Raw genomic sequence first — 22949 nt, forward strand, 5'->3', positions numbered from 1 at the left:
GCTACACAGAAACTGAATTACAGAACAGAACAGGGTCTCAAATTTAGAAAAACAACTTATTCTTGCTTAAGGGGAAAGGTGAGTTGGGGTGCTGCAAAAAACCAGGGATTGAAATGAGCACAGATAAAGTTCCTTAAGCCAAATATGGAATAGACAAGAGCTACTCCTTGCTCAACGAAATGGACTCAACACCCCATATTAAACGCCTAAGAATGTACCTGACTAGTAAGTATCTTGAAACCTATGGATTGCTATGTCTCCAAAAGAGAATTAAGCGTGTGTCCAGGGGCATAAACGCAGCAGTGATAGGATTGGAGAGGTTCGGTGAGCAAATGAAGACCCTTTGAAGTCATATTGCATGGTACCCATTCCACGGGTCTCAACTCTCCAGGTTTAAGGTATTCTTCCTTCAGCTAAAACATGCATGTGGAACCCAGAGTATGATCAACCATGTGAACGGGAGACGTGTTCAAATATGTCTCAGTTTTCCTCCCCTGGTACTCGGGTGCAACATTCCAGACGCTTTACTAACACTCTCCCCACTTGGAGAGTCAGTCCCTTTAACCTCCTGTTTGGCCCAGTTTGCAATTTCTGCGGAAGATGAACAGGAATAGCGAGAACCAATGAGAGACTAGCTGGAGGTGTCTGAACGGGCATATTTAACTCTCATTTCCCACCAGGAAGAGGAATTAACCAAAGGCTCAGCATGCCGGGCCAGAACCAGATTAGGGCCTGAAGCCATCCTGCGGTGTTGCGGCCAGGTCACAAGAAAGCGAGTTGAAGAAAGGAGCTCAGGGGCACTGTAATTCACAAACCTGCAGAGTTATAAATGACAGCTATCGTCCAAAAATAGACTGAAGTAAGGCTGCCAAGAGGACTTGAAAGCGGGGCAGAATTGCAGGAAACCGATTTCAGGAGGCAGACTGGAATTGCATTGAAAGCATAGGAAAAGAGGCAGAACGTCCACAATGATGCACTTGGCCAAAAAGGGTGTATGCGTTTTTTCCTGAATATATTCAGGAAAAAACGCATACGCCCTTTTTGGCCAACCAAGCAAGCTTGCAAAGGAAATCTGCACTACAATGAAGTCTCACTTCCCCCCGGTCAAAAGGGCCATCTGAAAAAAGTGTAAAATCCAGAAAGGCAACAGGCCATTGAGAACTGGGAGCCTTGTTATGCTGATGGGCGGGATGTAAATTGCCAACAGACACTCAGGAGAAGTGTATGGTGTTTCCTGAAACATCTAAAAAACAAAGCAACAGAGCCTAGGGCACTTCCACTTATGGTCCTATAGCTTAGGGAAATTAAAATCGAAAAGACACAGCCACCCCAAAGTTTGGAACGGCTCTGTTTACAAGAACCTCGTTTACAGTACAAGTTCAACATCGCAGAAAGTGAAAAATGGATAAAGAACTTGTGGTACTTACGTACAATGCAGTATCACTCAGCAATGAAATCTATGTCATCAGACCCGTAGCAGCATAATGAGTAGATTCAGGTACGATGATTCTAACTGAAATAAGTCACACAGAAAAAGAAACATCATAAGATATCAGTAATACACGGAATGTAAACTTGGCTACACAGAAACTGAATTACAGAACAGAACAGGGTCTCAAATTTAGAAAAACAACTTATTCTTGCTTAAGGGTAAAGGTGAGTTGGGGTGCTGCATAAAACCAGAGATTGAAATGAGCACAGATAAAGTTCCTTAAGCCAAATATGGAATAGACAAGAGCTACTCCTTGCTCAACGAAATGGACTCAACACCCCATATTAAACGCCTAAGAATGTACCTGACTAGTAAGTATCTTGAAACCTATGGATTGCTATGTCTCCGAAAGAGAATCAAGCATGTGTACAGGGGCATAAACGCAGCAGTGATAGGATTGGAGAGGTTCGGTGAGCAAATGAAGACCCTTTGAAGTCATATTGCATGGTACCCATTACACGGGTCTCAACTCTCCAGGTTTAAGGTATTCTTCCTTCAGCTAAGACATGCATGTGGAACCCAAGTATGATCAACCATGTGAACGGGAGACGTGTTCAAATATGTCTCAGTTTTCCTCCCCTGGTACTCGGGTGCAACATTCCAGACGCTTTACTAACACTCTCCCCACTTGGAGAGTCAGAGCCTTTAACCTCCTGTTTGGCCCAGTTTGCAATTTCTGCGGAAGATGAACAGGAATAGCGAGAACCAATGAGAGGCTAGCTGGAGGTGTCTAGACGGGCAAATTTAACTCTCATTTCCCACCAGGAAGAGGAAATAACCAAAGGCTCAGCGTGCCGTACCGGAACCAGATTAGGGCCTGAAGCCATCCTGCGGTGTTGCGGCCAGCTCAAAAGAAAGCAAGTTGAAGAAAGGAGCTCAGGGGCACTGTAATTCACAAACCTGCAGAGTTATAAATGACAGCTATCGTCCAAAAATAGACTGAAGTAAGGCTGCCAAGAGGACTTGAAAGCGGGGCAGAATTGCAGGAAACCGATTTCAGGAGGTAGACTGCAATTGCATTGAAAGCATAGGAAAAGAGGCAGAACGTCCACAATGATGCACTTGGCCAAAAAGGGCGTATGCGTTTTTTCCTGAATATATTCAGGAAAAAACGCATACGCCCTTTTTGGCCAACCAAGCAAGCTTGCAAAGGAAATCTGCACTACAATGAAGTCTCAATTCCCCCCGGTCAAAAGGGCCATCTCAAAAAAGTGTAAAATCCAGAAAGGCAGGACAAGCCATGGAGAACTGGGAGCCTTGTTATGCTGATGGGCGGGATGTAAATTGCCAACAACCACTCGGGAGAAGTGTATGGTGTTTCCTGAAACATCTAAAAAACAAAGCAACAGAACCTAGGGCACTTCCACTTATGGTCCTATAGCTTAGGGAAATTAAAATCAAAAAGACACAGCCACCCCAAAGTTTGGAACGGCTCTGTTTACAAGAACCTCGTTTACAGTACAAGTTCAACATCACAGAAAGTGAAAAATGGATAAAGAAGTTGTGGTATTTACTTACAAAGCAATATCACTCAGCAATGAAATCTGTGTCATCAGGCCCTTAGCAGCACAATGAGTGGATTCAGGTATGATGATTCTAACTGAAGTAAGTCACACAGAAAAAGAAACATCATAAGATATCAGTAATACACGGAATGTAAACTTGGCTACACAGGAACTGAATTACAGAACAGAACAGGGTCTCAAATTTAGAAAACCAACTTATGCTTGCTTAAGGGTAAAGGTGAGTTGGGGTGCTGCATAAAACCAGAGATTGAAATGAGCACAGATAAAGTTCCTTAAGCCAAATATGGAATAGACAAGAGCTACTCCTTGCTCAACGAAATGGACTCAACACCGCATATTAAACGCCTAAGAATGTACCTGACTAGTAAGTATCTTAAAACCTATGGATTGCTATGTCTCCGAAAGAGAATCAAGCATGTGTACAGGGGCATAAACGCAGCAGTGATAGGATTGGAGAGGTTCGGTGAGCAAATGAAGACCCTTTGAAGTCATATTGCATGGTACCCATTACACGGGTCTCAACTCTCCAGGTTTAAGGTATTCTTCCTTCAGCTAAGACATGCATGTGGAACCCAAGTATGATCAACCATGTGATCGGGAGACGTGTTCAAATATGTCTCAGTTTTCCTCCCCTGGTACTCGGGTGCAACATTCCAGACCCTTTACTAACACTCTCCCCACTTGGAGAGTCAGTCCCTTTAACCTCCTGTTTGGCCCAGTTTGCAATTTCTGCGGAAGATGAACAGGAATAGCGAGAACCAATGAGAGGCTAGCTGGAGGTGTCTGGACGGGCAAATTTAACTCTCATTTCCCACCAGGAAGAGGAATTAACCAAAGGCTCAGCGTGCCGTGCCGGAACCAGATTAGGGCCTGAAGCCATCCTGCGGTGTTGCGGCCAGCTCAAAAGAAAGCGAGTTGAAGAAAGGAGCTCAGGGGCACTGTAATTCACAAACCTGCAGAGTTATAAATGACAGCTATCGTCCAAAAATAGACTGAAGTAAGGCTGCCAAGAGGACTTGAAAGCGGGGCAGAATTGCAGGAAACCGATTTCAGGAGGTAGACTGGAATTGCATTGAAAGCATAGGAAAAGAGGCAGAACGTCCACAATGATGCACTTGGCCAAAAAGGGCGTATGCGTTTTTTCCTGAATATATTCAGGAAAAAACGCATACGCCCTTTTTGGCCAACCAAGCAAGCTTGCAAAGGAAATCTGCACTACAATGAAGTCTCACTTCCCCCCGGTCAAAAGGGCCATCTGCAAAAAGTGTAAAATCCAGAAAGGCAGAACAGGCCATGGAGAACTGGGAGCCTTGTTATGCTGATGGGCGGGATGTAAATTGCCAACAACCACTCGGGAGAAGTGTATGGTGTATCCTGAAACATCTAAAAAACAAAGCAACAGAACCTAGGGCACTTCCACTTATGGTCCTATAGCTTAGGGAAATTAAAATCAAAAAGACACAGCCACCCCAAAGTTTGGAACGGCTCTGTTTACAAGAACCTCGTTTACAGTACAAGTTCAACATCGCAGAAAGTGAATAATGGATAAAGAAGTTGTGGTATTTACTTACAAAGCAATATCACTCAGCAATGAAATCTGTGTCATCAGGCCCTTAGCAGCACAATGAGTGGATTCAGGTATGATGATTCTAACTGAAGTAAGTCACACAGAAAATGAAACATCATAAGATATCAGTAATACACGGAATGTAAACTTGGCTACACAGGAACTGAATTACAGAACAGAACAGGGTCTCAAATTTAGAAAAGCAACTTATGCTTGCTTAAGGGTAAAGGTGAGTTGGGGTGCTGCATAAAACCAGAGATTGAAATGAGCACAGATAAAGTTCCTTAAGCCAAATATGGAATAGACAAGAGCTACTCCTTGCTCAACGAAATGGACTCAACACCGCATATTAAACGCCTAAGAATGTACCTGACTAGTAAGTATCTTAAAACCTATGGATTGCTATGTCTCCGATAGAGAATCAAGCATGTGTACAGGGGCATAAACGCAGCAGTGATAGGATTGGAGAGGTTCGGTGAGCAAATGAAGACCCTTTGAAGTCATATTGCATGGTACCCATTCCACGGGTCTCAACTACCCAGGTTTAAGGTATTCTTCCTTCAGCTAAAACATGCATGTGGAACCCAAGTATGATCAACCATGTGAACGGGAGACGTGTTCAAATATGTCTCAGTTTTCCTCCCCTGGTACTCGGGTGCAACATTCCAGACGCTTTACTAACACTCTCCCCACTAGGAGAGTCAGCGCCTTTAACCTCCTGTTTGGCCCAGTTTGCAATTTCTGCGGAAGATGAACAGGAATAGCGAGAACCAATGAGAGGCTAGCTGGAGGTGTCTGGACGGGCAAATTTAACTCTCATTTCCCACCAGGAAGAGGAATTAACCAAAGGCTCAGCGTGCCGTGCCGGAACCAGATTAGGGCCTGAAGCCATCCTGCGGTGTTGCGGCCAGCTCAAAAGAAAGCGAGTTGAAGAAAGGAGCTCAGGGGCACTGTAATTCACAAACCTGCAGAGTTATAAATGACAGCTATCGTCCAAAAATAGACTGAAGTAAGGCTGCCAAGAGGACTTGAAAGCGGGGCAGAATTGCAGGAAACCGATTTCAGGAGGTAGACTGGAATTGCATTGAAAGCATAGGAAAAGAGGCAGAACGTCCACAATGATGCACTTGGCCAAAAAGGGCGTATGCGTTTTTTCCTGAATATATTCAGGAAAAAACGCATACGCCCTTTTTGGCCAACCAAGCAAGCTTGCAAAGGAAATCTGCACTACAATGAAGTCTCACTTCCCCCCGGTCAAAAGGGCCATCTGCAAAAAGTGTAAAATCCAGAAAGGCAGAACAGGCCATGGAGAACTGGGAGCCTTGTTATGCTGATGGGCGGGATGTAAATTGCCAACAACCACTCGGGAGAAGTGTATGGTGTATCCTGAAACATCTAAAAAACAAAGCAACAGAACCTAGGGCACTTCCACTTATGGTCCTATAGCTTAGGGAAATTAAAATCAAAAAGACACAGCCACCCCAAAGTTTGGAACGGCTCTGTTTACAAGAACCTCGTTTACAGTACAAGTTCAACATCGCAGAAAGTGAATAATGGATAAAGAAGTTGTGGTATTTACTTACAAAGCAATATCACTCAGCAATGAAATCTGTGTCATCAGGCCCTTAGCAGCACAATGAGTGGATTCAGGTATGATGATTCTAACTGAAGTAAGTCACACAGAAAATGAAACATCATAAGATATCAGTAATACACGGAATGTAAACTTGGCTACACAGGAACTGAATTACAGAACAGAACAGGGTCTCAAATTTAGAAAAGCAACTTATGCTTGCTTAAGGGTAAAGGTGAGTTGGGGTGCTGCATAAAACCAGAGATTGAAATGAGCACAGATAAAGTTCCTTAAGCCAAATATGGAATAGACAAGAGCTACTCCTTGCTCAACGAAATGGACTCAACACCGCATATTAAACGCCTAAGAATGTACCTGACTAGTAAGTATCTTAAAACCTATGGATTGCTATGTCTCCGATAGAGAATCAAGCATGTGTACAGGGGCATAAACGCAGCAGTGATAGGATTGGAGAGGTTCGGTGAGCAAATGAAGACCCTTTGAAGTCATATTGCATGGTACCCATTCCACGGGTCTCAACTACCCAGGTTTAAGGTATTCTTCCTTCAGCTAAAACATGCATGTGGTACCCAAGTATGATCAACCATGTGAACGGGAGACGTGTTCAAATATGTCTCAGTTTTCCTCCCCTGGTACTCGGGTGCAACATTCCAGACGCTTTACTAACACTCTCCCCACTAGGAGAGTCAGCGCCTTTAACCTCCTGTTTGGCCCAGTTTGCAATTTCTGCGGAAGATGAACAGGAATAGCGAGAACCAATGAGAGACTAGCTGGAGGTGTCTGGACGGGCAAATTTAACTCTCATTTCCCACCAGGAAGAGGAAATAACCAAAGGCTCAGCGTGCCGTGCCGGAACCAGATTAGGGCCTGAAGCCATCCTGCGGTGTTGCGGCCAGGTCACAAGAAAGCGAGTTGAAGAAAGGACCTCAGGGGCACTGTAATTCACAAACCTTCAGAGTTATAAATGACAGCTATCGTCCAAAAATAGACTGAAGTAAGGCTGCCAAGAGGACTTGAAAGCGGGGCAGAATTGCAGGAAACCGATTTCAGGAGGTAGACTGGAATTGCATTGAAAGCATAGGAAAAGAGGCAGAACGTCCACAATGATGCACTTGGCCAAAAAAGGCGTATGCGTTTTTTCCTGAATATATTCAGGAAAAAACGCATACGCCCTTTTTGGCCAACCAAGCAAGCTTGCAAAGGAAATCTGCACTACAATGAAGTCTCACTTCTCCCCGGTCAAAAGGGCCATCTGAAAAAAGTGTAAAATCCAGAAAGGCAGGACAGGCCATGGAGAACTGGGAGCCTTGTTATGCTGATGGGCAGGATGTAAATTGCCAACAGACACTTGGGAGAAGTGTATGGTGTTTCCTGAAACATCTAAAAAACAAAGCAACAGAGCCTAGGGCACTGCCACTTATGGTCCTATAGCTTAGGGAAATTAAAATCAAAAAGACACAGCCACCCCAAAGTTTGGGACGCCTCTGTTTACAAGAACCTCGTTTACAGTACAAGTTCAACATCGCAGAAAGTGAAAAATGGATAAAGAAGTTGTGGTATTTACTTACAAAGCAATATCACTCAGCAATGAAATCTGTGTCATCAGGCCCTTAGCAGCACAATGAGTGGATTCAGGTATGATGATTCTAACTGAAATAAGTCACACAGAAAAAGAAACATCATAAGATATCAGTAATACACGGAATGTAAACTTGGCTACACAGGAACTGAATTACAGAACAGAACAGGGTCTCAAATTTAGAAAACCAACTTATGCTTGCTTAAGGGTAAAGGTGAGTTGGGGTGCTGCATAAAACCAGAGATTGAAATGAGCACAGATAAAGTTCCTTAAGTCAAATATGGAATAGACAAGAGCTACTCCTTGCTCAACGAAATGGACTCAACACCGCATATTAAACGCCTAAGAATGTACCTGACTAGTAAGTATCTTAAAACCTATGGATTGCTATGTCTCCGAAAGAGAATCAAGCATGTGTACAGGGGCATAAACGCAGCAGTGATAGGATTGGATAGGTTCGGTGAGCAAATGAAGACCCTTTGAAGTCATATTGCATGGTACCCATTACACGGGTCTTAACTCTCCAGGTTTAAGGTATTCTTCCTTCAGCTAAAACATGCATGTGGAACCCAAGTATGATCAACCATGTGATCGGGAGACGTGTTCAAATATGTCTCAGTTTTCCTCCCCTGGTACTCGGGTGCAACATTCCAGACGCTTTACTAACACTCTCCCGACTTGGAGAGTCAGCGCCTTTAACCTCCTGTTTGGCCCAGTTTGCAATTTCTGCGGAAGATGAACAGGAATAGCGAGAACCAATGAGAGGCTAGCTGGAGGTGTCTGGACGGGCAAATTTAACTCTCATTTCCCACCAGGAAGAGGAAATAACCAAAGGCTCAGCGTGCCGTGCCGGAACCAGATTAGGGCCTGAAGCCATCCTGCGGTGTTGCGGCCAGCTCACAAGAAAGCGAGTTGAAGAAAGGAGCTCAGGGGCACTGTAATTCACAAACCTGCAGAGTTATAAATGACAGCTATCGTCCAAAAATAGACTGAAGTAAGGCTGCCAAGAGGACTTGAAAGCGGGGCAGAATTGCAGGAAACCGATTTCAGGAGGCAGACTGGAATTGCATTGAAAGCATAGGAAAAGAGGCAGAACGTCCACAATGATGCACTTGGCCAAAAAGGGCGTATGCGTTTTTTCCTGAATATATTCAGAAAAAAACGCATACGCCCTTTTTGGCCAACCAAGCAAGCTTGCAAAAGAAATCTGCACTACAATGAAGTCTCACTTCCCCCCGGTCAAAAGGGCCATCTGAAAAAAGTGTAAAATCCAGAAAGGCAACAGGCCATTGAGAACCGGGAGCCTTGTTATGCTAATGGGCGGGATGTAAATTGCCAACAGACACTCGGGAGAAGTGTATGGTGTTTCCTGAAACATCTAAAAAACAAAGCAACAGAACCTAGGGCACTTCCACTTATGGTCCTATAGCTTAGGGAAATTAAAATCAAAAAGACACAGCCACCCCAAAGTTTGGAACGGCTCTGTTTACAAGAACCTCGTTTACAGTACAAGTTCAACATCGCAGAAAGTGAAAAATGGATAAAGAAGTTGTGGTATTTACTTACAAAGCAATATCACTCAGCAATGAAATTTGTGTCATCAGGCCCTTAGCAGCACAATGAGTGGATTCAGGTGTGATGATTCTAACTGAAGTAAGTCACACAGAAAAAGAAACATCATAAGATATCAGTAATACACGGAATGTAAACTTGGCTACACAGGAACTGAATTACAGAACAGAACAGGGTCTCAAATTTAGAAAACCAACTTATGCTTGCTTAAGGGTAAAGGTGAGTTGGGGTGCTGCATAAAACCAGAGATTGAAATGAGCACAGATAAAGTTCCTTAAGTCAAATATGGAATAGACAAGAGCTACTCCTTGCTCAACGAAATGGACTCAACACCGCATATTAAACGCCTAAGAATGTACCTGACTAGTAAGTATCGTAAAACCTATGGATTGCTATGTCTCCAAAAGAGAATCAAGCATGTGTACAGGGGCATAAACGCAGCAGTGATAGGATTGGAGAGGTTCGGTGAGCAAATGAAGACCCTTTGAAGTCATATTGCATGGTACCCATTACACGGGTCTCAACTCTCCAGGTTTAAGGTATTCTTCCTTCAGCTAAAACATGCATGTGGAACCCAAGTATGATCAACCACGTGAACGGGAGACGTGTTCAAATATGTCTCAGTTTTCCTCCCCTGGTACTCGGGTGCAACATTCCAGACGCTTTACTAACACTCTCCCCACTTGGAGAGTCAGCGCCTTTAACCTCCTGTTTGGCCCAGTTTGCAATTTCTGCGGAAGATGAACAGGAATAGCGAGAACCAATGAGAGGCTAGCTGGAGGTGTCTGGACGGGCAAATTTAACTCTCATTTCCCACCAGGAAGAGGAATTAACCAAAGGCTCAGCATGCCGGGCCAGAACCAGATTAGGGCCTGAAGCCATCCTGCGGTGTTGCGGCCAGGTCACAAGAAAGCGAGTTGAAGAAAGGAGCTCAGGGGCACTGTAATTCACAAACCTGCAGAGTTATAAATGACAGCTATCGTCCAAAAATAGACTGAAGTAAGGCTGCCAAGAGGACTTGAAAGCGGGGCAGAATTGCAGGAAACCGATTTCAGGAGGCAGACTGGAATTGCATTGAAAGCATAGGAAAAGAGGCAGAACGTCCACAATGATGCACTTGGCCAAAAAGGGTGTATGCGTTTTTTCCTGAATATATTCAGGAAAAAACGCATACGCCCTTTTTGGCCAACCAAGCAAGCTTGCAAAGGAAATCTGCACTACAATGAAGTCTCACTTCCCCCCGGTCAAAAGGGCCATCTGAAAAAAGTGTAAAATCCAGAAAGGCAACAGGCCATTGAGAACTGGGAGCCTTGTTATGCTGATGGGCGGGATGTAAATTGCCAACAGACACTCAGGAGAAGTGTATGGTGTTTCCTGAAACATCTAAAAAACAAAGCAACAGAGCCTAGGGCACTTCCACTTATGGTCCTATAGCTTAGGGAAATTAAAATCGAAAAGACACAGCCACCCCAAAGTTTGGAATGGCTCTGTTTACAAGAACCTCGTTTACAGTACAAGTTCAACATCGCAGAAAGTGAAAAATGGATAAAGAACTTGTGGTACTTACGTACAATGCAGTATCACTCAGCAATGAAATCTATGTCATCAGACCCGTAGCAGCATAATGAGTAGATTCAGGTACGATGATTCTAACTGAAATAAGTCACACAGAAAAAGAAACATCATAAGATATCAGTAATACACGGAATGTAAACTTGGCTACACAGAAACTGAATTACAGAACAGAACAGGGTCTCAAATTTAGAAAAACAACTTATTCTTGCTTAAGGGTAAAGGTGAGTTGGGGTGCTGCATAAAACCAGAGATTGAAATGAGCACAGATAAAGTTCCTTAAGCCAAATATGGAATAGACAAGAGCTACTCCTTGCTCAACGAAATGGACTCAACACCCCATATTAAACGCCTAAGAATGTACCTGACTAGTAAGTATCTTGAAACCTATGGATTGCTATGTCTCCGAAAGAGAATCAAGCATGTGTACAGGGGCATAAACGCAGCAGTGATAGGATTGGAGAGGTTCGGTGAGCAAATGAAGACCCTTTGAAGTCATATTGCATGGTACCCATTACACGGGTCTCAACTCTCCAGGTTTAAGGTATTCTTCCTTCAGCTAAGACATGCATGTGGAACCCAAGTATGATCAACCATGTGAACGGGAGACGTGTTCAAATATGTCTCAGTTTTCCTCCCCTGGTACTCGGGTGCAACATTCCAGACGCTTTACTAACACTCTCCCCACTTGGAGAGTCAGAGCCTTTAACCTCCTGTTTGGCCCAGTTTGCAATTTCTGCGGAAGATGAACAGGAATAGCGAGAACCAATGAGAGGCTAGCTGGAGGTGTCTAGACGGGCAAATTTAACTCTCATTTCCCACCAGGAAGAGGAAATAACCAAAGGCTCAGCGTGCCGTACCGGAACCAGATTAGGGCCTGAAGCCATCCTGCGGTGTTGCGGCCAGCTCAAAAGAAAGCAAGTTGAAGAAAGGAGCTCAGGGGCACTGTAATTCACAAACCTGCAGAGTTATAAATGACAGCTATCGTCCAAAAATAGACTGAAGTAAGGCTGCCAAGAGGACTTGAAAGCGGGGCAGAATTGCAGGAAACCGATTTCAGGAGGTAGACTGCAATTGCATTGAAAGCATAGGAAAAGAGGCAGAACGTCCACAATGATGCACTTGGCCAAAAAGGGCGTATGCGTTTTTTCCTGAATATATTCAGGAAAAAACGCATACGCCCTTTTTGGCCAACCAAGCAAGCTTGCAAAGGAAATCTGCACTACAATGAAGTCTCAATTCCCCCCGGTCAAAAGGGCCATCTCAAAAAAGTGTAAAATCCAGAAAGGCAGGACAAGCCATGGAGAACTGGGAGCCTTGTTATGCTGATGGGCGGGATGTAAATTGCCAACAACCACTCGGGAGAAGTGTATGGTGTTTCCTGAAACATCTAAAAAACAAAGCAACAGAACCTAGGGCACTTCCACTTATGGTCCTATAGCTTAGGGAAATTAAAATCAAAAAGACACAGCCACCCCAAAGTTTGGAACGGCTCTGTTTACAAGAACCTCGTTTACAGTACAAGTTCAACATCGCAGAAAGTGAAAAATGGATAAAGAAGTTGTGGTATTTACTTACAAAGCAATATCACTCAGCAATGAAATCTGTGTCATCAGGCCCTTAGCAGCACAATGAGTGGATTCAGGTATGATGATTCTAACTGAAGTAAGTCACACAGAAAAAGAAACATCATAAGATATCAGTAATACACGGAATGTAAACTTGGCTACACAGGAACTGAATTACAGAACAGAACAGGGTCTCAAATTTAGAAAACCAACTTATGCTTGCTTAAGGGTAAAGGTGAGTTGGGGTGCTGCATAAAACCAGAGATTGAAATGAGCACAGATAAAGTTCCTTAAGCCAAATATGGAATAGACAAGAGCTACTCCTTGCTCAACGAAATGGACTCAACACCGCATATTAAACGCCTAAGAATGTACCTGACTAGTAAGTATCTTAAAACCTATGGATTGCTATGTCTCCGAAAGAGAATCAAGCATGTGTACAGGGGCATAAACGCAGCAGTGATAGGATTGGAGAGGTTCGGTGAGCAAATGAAGACCCTTTGAAGTCATATTGCATGGTACCCATTACACGGGTCTCAACTCTCCAGGTTTAAGGTATTCTTCCTTCAGCTAAGACATGCATGTGGAACCCAAGTATGATCAACCATGTGATCGGGAGACGTGTTCAAATATGTCTCAGTTTTCCTCCCCTGGTACTCGGGTGCAACATTCCAGACGCTTTACTAACACTCTCCCCACTTGGAGAGTCAGTCCCTTTAACCTCCTGTTTGGCCCAGTTTGCAATTTCTGCGGAAGATGAACAGGAATAGCGAGAACCAATGAGAGACTAGCTGGAGGTGTCTGAACGGGCATATTTAACTCTCATTTCCCACCAGGAAGAGGAATTAACCAAAGGCTCAGCATGCCGGGCCAGAACCAGATTAGGGCCTGAAGCCATCCTGCGGTGTTGCGGCCAGGTCACAAGAAAGCGAGTTGAAGAAAGGAGCTCAGGGGCACTGTAATTCACAAACCTGCAGAGTTATAAATGACAGCTATCGTCCAAAAATAGACTGAAGTAAGGCTGCCAAGAGGACTTGAAAGCGGGGCAGAATTGCAGGAAACCGATTTCAGGAGGCAGACTGGAATTGCATTGAAAGCATAGGAAAAGAGGCAGAACGTCCACAATGATGCACTTGGCCAAAAAGGGCGTATGCGTTTTTTCCTGAATATATTCAGGAAAAAACGCATACGCCCTTTTTGGCCAACCAAGCAAGCTTGCAAAGGAAATCTGCACTACAATGAAGTCTCACTTCCCCCCGGTCAAAAGGGCCATCTGAAAAAAGTGTAAAATCCAGAAAGGCAGGACAGGCCATGGAGAACTGGGAGCCTTGTTATGCTGATGGGCGGGATGTAAATTGCCAACAACCACTCGGGAGAAGTGTATGGTGTTTCCTGAAACATCTAAAAAACAAAGCAACAGAACCTAGGGCACTTCCACTTATGGTCCTATAGCTTAGGGAAATTAAAATCAAAAAGACACAGCCACCCCAACGTTTGGAACGGCTCTGTTTACAAGAACCTCGTTTACAGTACAAGTTCAACATCGCAGAAAGTGAAAAATGGATAAAGAAGTTGTGGTATTTACTTACAAAGCAATATCACTCAGTAATGAAATCTATGTCATCAGGCCCTTAGCAGCACAATGAGTGGATTCAGGTATGATGATTCTAACTGAAGTAAGTCACACAGAAAAAGAAACATCATAAGATATCAGTAATACACGGAATGTAAACTTGGCTACACAGGAACTGAATTACAGAACAGAACAGGGTCTCAAATTTAGAAAACCAACTTATTCTTGCTTAAAGGTAAAGGTGAGTTGGGGTCCTGCATAAAACCAGAGATTGAAATGAGCACAGATAAAGTTCCTTAAGCCAAATATGGAATAGAAAAGAGCTACTCCTTGCTCAACGAAATGGACTAAACACCCCATATTAAACGCCTAAGAATGTACCTGACTAGTAAGTATCTTAAAACCTATGGATTGCTATGTCTCTGAAAGAGAATCAAGCATGTGTACAGGGGCGTAAACGCAGCAGTGATAGGATTGGAGAGGTTCGGTGAGCAAATGAAGACCCTTTGAAGTCATATTGCATGGTACCCATTCCACGGGTTTCAACTACCCAGGTTTAAGGTATTCTTCCTTCAGCTAAAACATGCATGTGGAACCTAGAGTATGATCAACCATGTGATCGGGAGACGTGTTCAAATATGTCTCAGTTTTCCTCCCCTGGTACTCGGGTGCAACATTCCAGACGCTTTACTAACACTCTCCCCACTTGGAGAGTCAGCGCCTTTAACCTCCTGTTTGGCCCAGTTTGCAATTTCTGCGGAAGATGAACAGGAATAGCGAGAACCAATGAGAGGCTAGCTGGAGGTGTCTGGACGGGCAAATTTAACTCTCATTTCCCACCAGGAAGAGGAATTAACCAAAGGCTCAGCATGCCGGGCCAGAACCAGATTAGGGCCTGAAGCCATCCTGCGGTGTTGCGGCCAGGTCACAAGAAAGCGAGTTGAAGAAAGGAGCTCAGGGGCACTGTAATTCACAAACCTGCAGAGTTATAAATGACAGCTATCGTCCAAAAATAGACTGAAGTAAGGCTGCCAAGAGGACTTGAAAGCGGGGCAGAATTGCAGGAAACCGATTTCAGGAGGCAGACTGGAATTGCATTGAAAGCATAGGAAAAGAGGCAGAACGTCCACAATGATGCACTTGGCCAAAAAGGGTGTATGCGTTTTTTCCTGAATATATTCAGGAAAAAACGCATACGCCCTTTTTGGCCAACCAAGCAAGCTTGCAAAGGAAATCTGCACTACAATGAAGTCTCACTTCCCCCCGGTCAAAAGGGCCATCTGAAAAAAGTGTAAAATCCAGAAAGGCAACAGGCCATTGAGAACTGGGAGCCTTGTTATGCTGATGGGCGGGATGTAAATTGCCAACAGACACTCAGGAGAAGTGTATGGTGTTTCCTGAAACATCTAAAAAACAAAGCAACAGAGCCTAGGGCACTTCCACTTATGGTCCTATAGCTTAGGGAAATTAAAATCGAAAAGACACAGCCACCCCAAAGTTTGGAATGGCTCTGTTTACAAGAACCTCGTTTACAGTACAAGTTCAACATCGCAGAAAGTGAAAAATGGATAAAGAACTTGTGGTACTTACGTACAATGCAGTATCACTCAGCAATGAAATCTATGTCATCAGACCCGTAGCAGCATAATGAGTAGATTCAGGTACGATGATTCTAACTGAAATAAGTCACACAGAAAAAGAAACATCATAAGATATCAGTAATACACGGAATGTAAACTTGGCTACACAGAAACTGAATTACAGAACAGAACAGGGTCTCAAATTTAGAAAAACAACTTATTCTTGCTTAAGGGTAAAGGTGAGTTGGGGTGCTGCATAAAACCAGAGATTGAAATGAGCACAGATAAAGTTCCTTAAGCCAAATATGGAATAGACAAGAGCTACTCCTTGCTCAACGAAATGGACTCAACACCCCATATTAAACGCCTAAGAATGTACCTGACTAGTAAGTATCTTGAAACCTATGGATTGCTATGTCTCCGAAAGAGAATCAAGCATGTGTACAGGGGCATAAACGCAGCAGTGATAGGATTGGAGAGGTTCGGTGAGCAAATGAAGACCCTTTGAAGTCATATTGCATGGTACCCATTACACGGGTCTCAACTCTCCAGGTTTAAGGTATTCTTCCTTCAGCTAAGACATGCATGTGGAACCCAAGTATGATCAACCATGTGAACGGGAGACGTGTTCAAATATGTCTCAGTTTTCCTCCCCTGGTACTCGGGTGCAACATTCCAGACGCTTTACTAACACTCTCCCCACTTGGAGAGTCAGAGCCTTTAACCTCCTGTTTGGCCCAGTTTGCAATTTCTGCGGAAGATGAACAGGAATAGCGAGAACCAATGAGAGGCTAGCTGGAGGTGTCTAGACGGGCAAATTTAACTCTCATTTCCCACCAGGAAGAGGAAATAACCAAAGGCTCAGCGTGCCGTACCGGAACCAGATTAGGGCCTGAAGCCATCCTGCGGTGTTGCGGCCAGCTCAAAAGAAAGCAAGTTGAAGAAAGGAGCTCAGGGGCACTGTAATTCACAAACCTGCAGAGTTATAAATGACAGCTATCGTCCAAAAATAGACTGAAGTAAGGCTGCCAAGAGGACTTGAAAGCGGGGCAGAATTGCAGGAAACCGATTTCAGGAGGTAGACTGCAATTGCATTGAAAGCATAGGAAAAGAGGCAGAACGTCCACAATGATGCACTTGGCCAAAAAGGGCGTATGCGTTTTTTCCTGAATATATTCAGGAAAAAACGCATACGCCCTTTTTGGCCAACCAAGCAAGCTTGCAAAGGAAATCTGCACTACAATGAAGTCTCAATTCCCCCCGGTCAAAAGGGCCATCTCAAAAAAGTGTAAAATCCAGAAAGGCAGGACAAGCCATGGAGAACTGGGAGCCTTGTTATGCTGATGGGCGGGATGTAAATTGCCAACAACCACTCGGGAGAAGTGTATGGTGTTTCCTGAAACATCTAAAAAACAAAGCAACAGAACCTAGGGCACTTCCACTTATGGTCCTATAGCTTAGGGAAATTAAAATCAAAAAGACACAGCCACCCCAAAGTTTGGAACGGCTCTGTTTACAAGAACCTCGTTTACAGTACAAGTTCAACATCGCAGAAAGTGAAAAATGGATAAAGAAGTTGTGGTATTTACTTACAAAGCAATATCACTCAGCAATGAAATCTGTGTCATCAGGCCCTTAGCAGCACAATGAGTGGATTCAGGTATGATGATTCTAACTGAAGTAAGTCACACAGAAAAAGAAACATCATAAGATATCAGTAATACACGGAATGTAAACTTGGCTACACAGGAACTGAATTACAGAACAGAACAGGGTCTCAAATTTAGAAAACCAACTTATGCTTGCTTAAGGGTAAAGGTGAGTTGGGGTGCTGCATAAAACCAGAGATTGAAATGAGCACAGATAAAGTTCCTTAAGCCAAATATGGAATAGACAAGAGCTACTCCTTGCTCAACGAAATGGACTCAACACCGCATATTAAACGCCTAAGAATGTACCTGACTAGTAAGTATCTTAAAACCTATGGATTGCTATGTCTCCGAAAGAGAATCAAGCATGTGTACAGGGGCATAAACGCAGCAGTGATAGGATTGGAGAGGTTCGGTGAGCAAATGAAGACCCTTTGAAGTCATATTGCATGGTACCCATTACACGGGTCTCAACTCTCCAGGTTTAAGGTATTCTTCCTTCAGCTAAGACATGCATGTGGAACCCAAGTATGATCAACCATGTGATCGGGAGACGTGTTCAAATATGTCTCAGTTTTCCTCCCCTGGTACTCGGGTGCAACATTCCAGACGCTTTACTAACACTCTCCCCACTTGGAGAGTCAGTCCCTTTAACCTCCTGTTTGGCCCAGTTTGCAATTTCTGCGGAAGATGAACAGGAATAGCGAGAACCAATGAGAGACTAGCTGGAGGTGTCTGAACGGGCATATTTAACTCTCATTTCCCACCAGGAAGAGGAATTAACCAAAGGCTCAGCATGCCGGGCCAGAACCAGATTAGGGCCTGAAGCCATCCTGCGGTGTTGCGGCCAGGTCACAAGAAAGCGAGTTGAAGAAAGGAGCTCAGGGGCACTGTAATTCACAAACCTGCAGAGTTATAAATGACAGCTATCGTCCAAAAATAGACTGAAGTAAGGCTGCCAAGAGGACTTGAAAGCGGGGCAGAATTGCAGGAAACCGATTTCAGGAGGCAGACTGGAATTGCATTGAAAGCATAGGAAAAGAGGCAGAACGTCCACAATGATGCACTTGGCCAAAAAGGGCGTATGCGTTTTTTCCTGAATATATTCAGGAAAAAACGCATACGCCCTTTTTGGCCAACCAAGCAAGCTTGCAAAGGAAATCTGCACTACAATGAAGTCTCACTTCCCCCCGGTCAAAAGGGCCATCTGAAAAAAGTGTAAAATCCAGAAAGGCAGGACAGGCCATGGAGAACTGGGAGCCTTGTTATGCTGATGGGCGGGATGTAAATTGCCAACAACCACTCGGGAGAAGTGTATGGTGTTTCCTGAAACATCTAAAAAACAAAGCAACAGAACCTAGGGCACTTCCACTTATGGTCCTATAGCTTAGGGAAATTAAAATCAAAAAGACACAGCCACCCCAACGTTTGGAACGGCTCTGTTTACAAGAACCTCGTTTACAGTACAAGTTCAACATCGCAGAAAGTGAAAAATGGATAAAGAAGTTGTGGTATTTACTTACAAAGCAATATCACTCAGTAATGAAATCTATGTCATCAGGCCCTTAGCAGCACAATGAGTGGATTCAGGTATGATGATTCTAACTGAAGTAAGTCACACAGAAAAAGAAACATCATAAGATATCAGTAATACACGGAATGTAAACTTGGCTACACAGGAACTGAATTACAGAACAGAACAGGGTCTCAAATTTAGAAAACCAACTTATTCTTGCTTAAAGGTAAAGGTGAGTTGGGGTCCTGCATAAAACCAGAGATTGAAATGAGCACAGATAAAGTTCCTTAAGCCAAATATGGAATAGAAAAGAGCTACTCCTTGCTCAACGAAATGGACTAAACACCCCATATTAAACGCCTAAGAATGTACCTGACTAGTAAGTATCTTAAAACCTATGGATTGCTATGTCTCTGAAAGAGAATCAAGCATGTGTACAGGGGCATAAACGCAGCAGTGATAGGATTGGAGAGGTTCGGTGAGCAAATGAAGACCCTTTGAAGTCATATTGCATGGTACCCATTCCACGGGTTTCAACTACCCAGGTTTAAGGTATTCTTCCTTCAGCTAAAACATGCATGTGGAACCTAGAGTATGATCAACCATGTGATCGGGAGACGTGTTCAAATATGTCTCAGTTTTCCTCCCCTGGTACTCGGGTGCAACATTCCAGACGCTTTACTAACACTCTCCCCACTTGGAGAGTCAGTCCCTTTAACCTCCTGTTTGGCCCAGTTTGCAATTTCTGCGGAAGATGAACAGGAATAGCGAGAACCAATGAGAGGCTAGCTGGAGGTGTCTGGACGGGCAAATTTAACTCTCATTTCCCACCAGGAAGAGGAATTAACCAAAGGCTCAGCATGCCGGGCCGGAACCAGATTAGGGCCTGAAGCCATCCTGCGGTGTTGCGGCCAGGTCACAAGAAAGCGAGTTGAAGAAAGGAGCTCAGGGGCACTGTAATTCACAAACCTGCAGAGTTATAAATGACAGCTATCGTCCAAAAATAGACTGAAGTAAGGCTGCCAAGAGGACTTGAAAGCGGGGCAGAATTGCAGGAAACCGATTTCAGGAGGTAGACTGGAATTGCATTGAAAGCATAGGAAAAGAGGCAGAACGTCCACAATGATGCACTTGGCCAAAAAGGGCGTATGCGTTTTTTCCTGAATATATTCAGGAAAAAACGCATACGCCCTTTTTGGCCAACCAAGCAAGCTTGCAAAGGAAATCTGCACTACAATGAAGTCTCACTTCCCCCCGGTCAAAAGGGCCATCTGAAAAAAGTGTAAAATCCAGAAAGGCAGGACAGGCCATGGAGAACTGGGAGCCTTGTTATGCTGATGGGCGGGATGTAAATTGCCAACAGACACTTGGGAGAAGTGTATGGTGTTTCCTGAAACATCTAAAAAACAAAGCAACAGAGCCTAGGGCACTGCCACTTATGGTCCTATAGCTTAGGGAAATTAAAATCAAAAAGACACAGCCACCCCAAAGTTTGGAACGGCTCTGTTTACAAGAACCTCGTTTACAGTACAAGTTCAACATCGCAGAAAGTGAAAAATGGATAAAGAAGTTGTGGTATTTACTTACAAAGCAATATCACTCAGCAATGAAATTTGTGTCATCAGGCACTTAGCAGCACATTGAGTGGATTCAGGTGTGATGATTCTAACTGAAATAAGTCACACAGAAAAAGAAACATCATAAGATATCAGTAATACACGGAATGTAAACTTGGCTACACAGGAACTGAATTACAGAACAGAACAGGGTCTCAAATTTAGAAAACCAACTTATGCTTGCTTAAGGGTAAAGGTGAGTTGGGGTGCTGCATAAAACCAGAGATTGAAATGAGCACAGATAAAGTTCCTTAAGTCAAATATGGAATAGACAAGAGCTACTCCTTGCTCAACGAAATGGACTCAACACCGCATATTAAACGCCTAAGAATGTACCTGACTAGTAAGTATCGTAAAACCTATGGATTGCTATGTCTCCAAAAGAGAATCAAGCATGTGTACAGGGGCATAAACGCAGCAGTGATAGGATTGGAGAGGTTCGGTGAGCAAATGAAGACCCTTTGAAGTCATATTGCATGGTACCCATTACACGGGTCTCAACTCTCCAGGTTTAAGGTATTCTTCCTTCAGCTAAAACATGCATGTGGAACCCAAGTATGATCAACCATGTGAACGGGAGACGTGTTCAAATATGTCTCAGTTTTCCTCCCCTGGTACTCGGGTGCAACATTCCAGACGCTTTACTAACACTCTCCCCACTTGGAGAGTCAGCACCTTTAACCTCCTGTTTGGCCCAGTTTGCAATTTCTGCGGAAGATGAACAGGAATAGCGAGAACCAATGAGAGGCTAGCTGGAGGTGTCTGGACGGGCAAATTTAACTCTCATTTCCCACCAGGAAGAGGAATTAACCAAAGGCTCAGCATGTCGGGCCGGAACCAGATTAGGGCCTGAAGCCATCCTGCGGTGTTGCGGCCAGGTCACAAGAAAGCGAGTTGAAGAAAGGAGCTCAGGGGCACTGTAATTCACAAACCTGCAGAGTTATAAATGACAGCTATCGTCCAAAAATAGACTGAAGTAAGGCTGCCAAGAGGACTTGAAAGCGGGGCAGAATTGCAGGAAACTGATTTCAGGAGGTAGACTGGAATTTCATTGAAAGCATAGGAAAAGAGGCAGAACGTCCACAATGATGCACTTGGCCAAAAAGGGCGTATGCGTTTTTTCCTGAATATATTCAGAAAAAAACGCATACGCCCTTTTTGGCCAACCAAGCAAGCTTGCAAAGGAAATCTGCACTACAATGAAGTCTCAGTTCCCCCCAGTCAAAAGGGCCATCTGTAAAAAGTGTACAATCCAGAAAGGCAACAGGCCATTGAGAACTGGGAGCCTTGTTATGCTGATGGGCGGGATGTAAATTGCCAACAGACACTTGGGAGAAGTGTATGGTGTTTCCTGAAACATCTAGAAAACAAAGCAACAGAGCCTAGGGCACTTCCACTTATGGTCCTATAGCTTAGGGAAATTAAAATAAAAAAGACACAGCCACCCCAAAGTTTGGAACGGCTCTGTTTACAAGAACCTCGTTTACAGTACAAGTTCAACATCGCAGAAAGTGAAAAATGGATAAAGAAGTTGTGGTATTTACTTACAAAGCAATATCACTCAGCAATGAAATATGTGTCATCAGGCCTTTAGCAGCACAATGAGTGGATTCAGGTATGATGATTCTAACTGAAGTAAGTCACACAGAAAAAGAAACATCATAAGATATCAGTAATACACGGAATGTAAACTTGGCTACACAGGAACTGAATTACAGAACAGAACAGGGTCTCAAATTTAGAAAAGCAACTTATGCTTGCTTAAGGGTAAAGGTGAGTTGGGGTGCTGCATAAAATCAGAGATTAAAATGAGCACAGATAAAGTTCCTTAAGTCAAATATGGAATAGACAAGAGCTACTCCTTGCTCAACGAAATGGACTCAACACCGCATATTAAACGCCTAAGAATGTACCTGACTAGTAAGTATCTTAAAACCTATGGATTGCTATGTCTCCGAAAGAGAATCAAGCATGTGTACAGGGGCATAAACGCAGCAGTGATAGGATTGGAGAGGTTCGGTGAGCAAATGAAGACCCTTTGAAGTCATATTGCATGGTACCCATTACACGGGTCTTAACTCTCCAGGTTTAAGGTATTCTTCCTTCAGCTAAAACATGCATGTGGAACCCAGAGTATGATCAACCATGTGAACGGGAGACGTGTTCAAATATGTCTCAGTTTTCCTCCCCTGGTACTCGGGTGCAACATTCCAGACGCTTTACTAACACTCTCCCCACTTGGAGAGTCAGCGCCTTTAACCTCCTGTTTGGCCCAGTTTGCAATTTCTGCGGAAAATGAACAGGAATAGTGAGAACCAATGAGAGGCTAGCTGGAGGTGTCTGGACGGGCAAATTTAACTCTCATTTCCCAGCAGGAAGAGGAAATAACCAAAGGCTCAGCGTGCCGTACCGGAACCAGATTAGGGCCTGAAGCCATCCTGCGGTGTTGCGGCCAGCTCAAAAGAAAGCGAGTTGAAGAAAGGAGCTCAGGGGCACTGTAATTCACAAACCTGCAGAGTTATAAATGACAGCTATCGTGCAAAAA

At 43.9% G+C, this 22949-nt stretch overlaps 1 long non-coding RNA gene across 1 annotated transcript in view; it reads right to left on the reverse strand.

Moving 5' to 3' along the window:
• LOC307181254 overlaps positions 1–22020 on the reverse strand; it is a 98115-nt gene extending 76095 nt beyond the window's left edge. The window contains exon 1 of the long non-coding RNA XR_013826229.1: positions 21953–22020. This is a non-coding gene — a long non-coding RNA (uncharacterized lncRNA). The remainder of the gene's footprint in view (positions 1–21952) is intronic.
• Between the last annotated feature and the right edge of the window lie 929 nt (positions 22021–22949).

Source organism: Stenella coeruleoalba (genome assembly GCF_951394435.1).
Source record: "Stenella coeruleoalba genome assembly, contig: scaffold_288, whole genome shotgun sequence".
NCBI lineage: Eukaryota > Metazoa > Chordata > Mammalia > Artiodactyla > Delphinidae > Stenella > Stenella coeruleoalba.